Source organism: Galeopterus variegatus, unplaced genomic scaffold (assembly GCF_000696425.1).
Source record: "Galeopterus variegatus unplaced genomic scaffold, G_variegatus-3.0.2 Scaffold917, whole genome shotgun sequence".
Taxonomy (NCBI): Eukaryota; Metazoa; Chordata; class Mammalia; order Dermoptera; family Cynocephalidae; genus Galeopterus; species Galeopterus variegatus.
The window spans coordinates 359,195-364,328 of record NW_007727028.1 but is presented as its reverse complement, the minus strand read 5'-3'; positions in this window follow the sequence as shown (position 1 = coordinate 364,328).

Below are 5,134 nucleotides of genomic sequence, written 5' to 3'. Positions count from 1 at the left end.
GGAGCGCATGAAATGGCGCCCGTGCGCGTCAGGGCACATGCGCGCAAAGTTATGCCCAACACACTCAAACAAAACACTGTCTTTTGGTTAAAGACTGGTTAGTTTGCACTAGACCCATCCACATGGGTACCGAAATACACATCCCACAACACGGCTTCTGTGCTCCTGTCCTCACTGTGTTGTAGGGATTTTAAAAGACCCAGCCTAATACTTTCTCTAGGTGGTCTAAGTTTGTATTGGTAAATACAAACGTCACATCTTCAAGATTCCCAAACTTTTGCTTTTTGAACAATATTCTGTTATTTTTTAAGTGGTCTGTTTTGGGAGTAAGGACTTCTCTACAGACTTGCCTACACATTACTGCTACAACTTTTGCCAAAATGTTTTATAAGTACCCTCATTTGAGGCTTTGAGAATTGATGCCATTTCTGAGTGCTGGCACCAGGAAGAGGGTCCACTGAGGCAAGACTTAGGGGACAGCAAGGGGCAGCTGCTGTAGGACCCCACTGCCTGTCAAAGCTGCTTCTAGCCAAGGGTCACATGCACAGCAGGTTGCTCTGCTCTGACAAGCCATGGGGTGTTTTGATATAAGCAGATGAGAGAGATGGGATGAAGGATAGATTTAAAATGTGTGCTGACTAACCTCTGTGTGAATCAGTGAGAGCACAGTGTGGCAAACAGAGATGCTCTTGGTGGCAGCTTTGGGTGAGCTAACGCTTGCAATCTGTTCTTTGAAAGCCTGGAGCGTTGGCTTTGAAAAATGGTGCTGGGGGTGCCATGAACCGATGAATTTATTTGGGGTGAATCACACAGCCCTGGTTTGCCCAAACTGTTTCCAAAGGCGTCTGTCCTCATCCACAGCAAACATGCTCGATGTGGGACTAATCAGGGAAGGGACCCGTGGCTAAAAATGAAATGGAAACAACACTTCTGGGTTGTGCACACTTCATCCTGCCAGATACCACAGCTATTTTTGAGCCATTTGCCAAGCCTCTTCTGAAAACTTCCACACAAGGGGAAGGGGAGTGCCAAAGAAGCTATAAGACGGAGGCCAATTTCTGCTCATTTGATAGCTCTGAGTCTTCATGGGGCCGGGGAACCAGGCAGCTAGCCGTCAGAAAAAAGCAGGACAATTTGACAGTTTCTTGTTTAAATCTACTCCCTGGCAGGGAAATAGCTCCCCAAAGCTATTCCTGGTGTGTGTGTAAATTCTCCAAATGAAGGAAAATGTCTCAATTAGGAATCTTTACCAGGAAATCTGCAGAGATAACGGAATGGCAGGCGGGTACAGTGCTATCCAGAGTGACCACTGCGGGCCCCACTGACCGGCACCAGCCTTGCCGTTTGGCTGGAGAGTGACTTAGTCCTGAGCAGAAAGACTGGGAAAACCATGGATGCTCATGGCAATGAGGTCACCTGGCGATGGATAGGACACCAGAAGACAACAGCAGCTGAGCTGACAGCAGTTCCAGTAGGGAGAATAATCACCGTCTCAATTAAAGAGCGCGAGAGCACATTTTCTTGCAGCCACAACAATGCAGTGCAGGAGATACTCTCCTTTGACTTACACTTTTGTCTCAGATGAGAGCATGTGCGTGTGCCCTGAAGATGCCGCAGTTGTCCTCAGGAAAGACAGGCTTGCTGTCCGTCACCCATCGACAAATGCGTCATTGGAAAGTTTCCTTATCAAGATCGCATGCGATAGAGAGAGCGGTTTTGAAAGTCAATGTCTCGCTCTTTTCCAAAGCTTCACTCGCTGTGAATTTTTAGAGGCAAACTTCAAACTGTCAGAGTTTTGTTGCTGTTGATAAAGCTGGCCTGGGATTGATGCCCAGAGGGTGATCTGACTTGAAATTATGAGACAAAACTGAATTAAATTAATTCTCCTGGTAGCTCAGGGAAGGAAACAAAGACGACGCACTCTCTGAGCTGCACGTGTGGACGATCCGCAGTGGTGACCGGTCCATGAACATCTCGCCATCCCAGCTTTAATGAGCATTCCTACACACTTAGTATTTGCTCAGATAATATTTCTGCCAGCATTTGAATCTAGTGGCCTCCAAGAGACTTTGCAGGCAGCACACCTCGTGGCTCTCAGTGCTAGCTAGCCACGCACGTGAACAGACAGCAGAAAGAAAAACAACTGGTGTTTCCTTAACAACGTGAAATATTTACACCAGACCCTCTGGTAGCTTTCTGTCCATTTAAAAAGGCAATTTACAACAGAAATTTTCCCATGACAATTAGCTACTTCAGATTCTACATTAAATTCTCAGAACTTTTCAGTAAATGTTGTGGCTAAATAAATGATTTCAGACACTCTAAAATTAAATGGGGGAAGAGCTTCTTTTTCATGTGATGAAAATATTGTGGAATTAGATAGTGGTTATGTCTTCACAAATTGGTGTGTACTAATACCCACTGGATTGAACACCTTAAAATAGTGACTTTTATGCCATGTAAATCTTCTTTTTCATGTGATGAAAATATTGTGGAATTAGATAGTGGTTATGTCTTCACAAATTGGAGTGTACTAATACCCACTGGATTGAACACCTTAAAATAGTGACTTTTATGCCATGTAAATTATATCTCAATAAAAATAAAATGAACCCTCGATACCAGCATGCCCACCAATTAAATCTCCCAGCTCTCTCTTGCAGGACTTTAAGTCAGTCTTCGTTCTGAAGGGTTTTGTTTCTTAAATAGTTCTGTGGTTTAACTTTAACATGTCTGTCCATTTGCATAACGAGCCTGGGTTTTTCACATTGTAGGGCATCACTTGTTATTAAATATCTTGGATTGGCAGGCTTTTATTAAACTAACTCAGAATAAAAACCACGGTGTGTGTGATATGTGCCAGCATAAGCATCATTTCATGCAGTTTTCGTCTCAGTTCTGGATGTGCTCACATGTATACTGGGCCGCATTGTGACATGGTGGCTTGTTGTGGTTCATGGCTCAAAACTCTGAAAGCCCTGGCCGTTAGGCCTCTTATGTAGCTGTATATATTGTATTGTGTATTGCTGGTGTTGCTTCTAGCCATTTCAAGAAGCAGAAGGGTTATAATATTAAACTAATAATGTCTTCAGTGCTTGGAGAGAACTACATGCAAGAGATTTAAAAATAAATAAATATACCAAACCTTCCCACCTGCAGGCTAATCCCACGGCACACTTATATCTTCTGCTTCTCGCAGGGACAGGGGCGCAAGCCTGGTGGTGTGAACACGCTCTCCACCTGTATTGCTGTGAATCCCCACAAGGGAGTCCGTGTCCTCATAGAAACCTTTATCTTTGTCAAAAACATTTATTTTATGAGGGCCAAAGGTGCATGCCAAGTTAAGTGAACGAGGATTCCCTACAAAGACCAAAAACGTTAAGTAGAGATCGGATGGCATTTTTAATAAGCACCTGCCGCAGGCCAGACCTGGCCACACAAAGGGGCAGGTGAGCCAAAGCCAAAGCCATTAAGTTCCAAGGGACTTTCATCAGCCACCCAGAGCCGCAGCCACAGGATTCCGGAGCAAAACAGTGCCTTTTTAGGATCTCTGCTTCACGTCACATCGGCTTCCATCCTGACCTCTCTGTTTCACCTCGGTAGTACATTGCATATCCGTACGTTCTTTTTTTTTTTTTTTAATTTTTATTTTGTCAATATACAGTGTATATGATTATTATGGCCCATCACCGACACCTCATATCCGTACGTTCTAAAGCCAGTGATCTCCATGAGCAGAAAGCTTCCTGCCAGTCTGAGGCATATCAGCTCAGAAACTGGGTGTCTTTCACAGCGACTTGCCTCTATTTCTGTCCCCCAAGTTCACCTTCATCTCTTGATCCTACCTACTTCTCTCTTCTCCTGCTCCACATCCAGGTGAAACCACTCACCATCTCTGACCACTGGCAGTATGTCAACTTATGTTATCCTCTGGGTTCCACCCCCAGTTCATGTTAAAGTGCCCTATGGGCTCACAGGGAGCTTGGGCAGTGATCTCCACACCACTGAGGTAGCCCTCCAGCTTGCCTGCTGTGACCTCAGCAGCTGTCCCTGTCCAGGCACTGTGCACGAAACTCTGTGCCAAAGTGAAGCCCTCAGATAGAGGTGAGGCACCTAGTTTAAGGGCACATCTCTGCCAGGGCCCCATCAGGATTCACATTGCATGAGGCCTGGGGAGGTCTGGAGGAACAGGCAGCCCCCGGGTGAGAGGTATGTCAGCCTGGGAGATCAGGGTGCTGCCCTCCCTCCCACGCATGCACGTCCATGCTTACCTCTGACCAGGACAGCTTTGTGCTAACACAGCCAAGGCACATCTTCTAGAGGGAACAGAGAGGAAGTGCCTGACTTGCCACCCGTCCTGGTGATAATGCTTGACCTGGGAAAAAGAGGGAGCCCTTAAACCTGCCTCTGTGGGGCCCACAAGGTAACTTGGATGCACGAAGACTGTGGCTTTTGAGGCATCTGGAGATCCCGCCGTGGCACAGGTGTCAGCAAGAGTCGGGTGGATCCTGCAGTGATGATTGTGAAGGGAGTCCTCAGCTGTGTCTCATGTGAAGGATGGCAGAGGGGCTGGAGTGTGACCTGGGAAGGAGCTCTCAGGGAGAGGAGGAGCCACAAGGCACACAGGGAAGGGGAGCTGGGGTCCCTGTGCTGGCAGGGGAGGGCAAGAAGAACCCAACTGTGCCTTGCACCTAGAACTGTGACCCCACACCTACCCCAGGTACCTGGGCTGGTGAGTCCTGGGGACACATGGACTCTGCAGATGGGGAGGGCACAGAGAGTGCCCAGAAAGGTGGGGCTCTATGTTCATTTCTGTGGATCATTGCTGCTAAGTGTCAGGCACCAGGGAGGCTTTTGACTCTTAGCTCCAACAGGAGATACTGGAAAATCAGTAGAGTGTGGACCAGAACAGCACCTACCATCAAAGACGAAGCTTGAGGAAAAGAGTCCCAACTCTAAAAACACAGGGGACACCCTCAGATTTGGTGTGCTGCAGAGATGAGGTCTCCTGCTCGTCACCAAACACTCAGCAGGAGTCAGATGGCCCAATCCCACAAGAGATAGAGCATTCACTGTGGTGGGACAGATTCACACGAGAGAAGAGCACAGGAGGAGAGTCCAGAAAAGCCCGTGG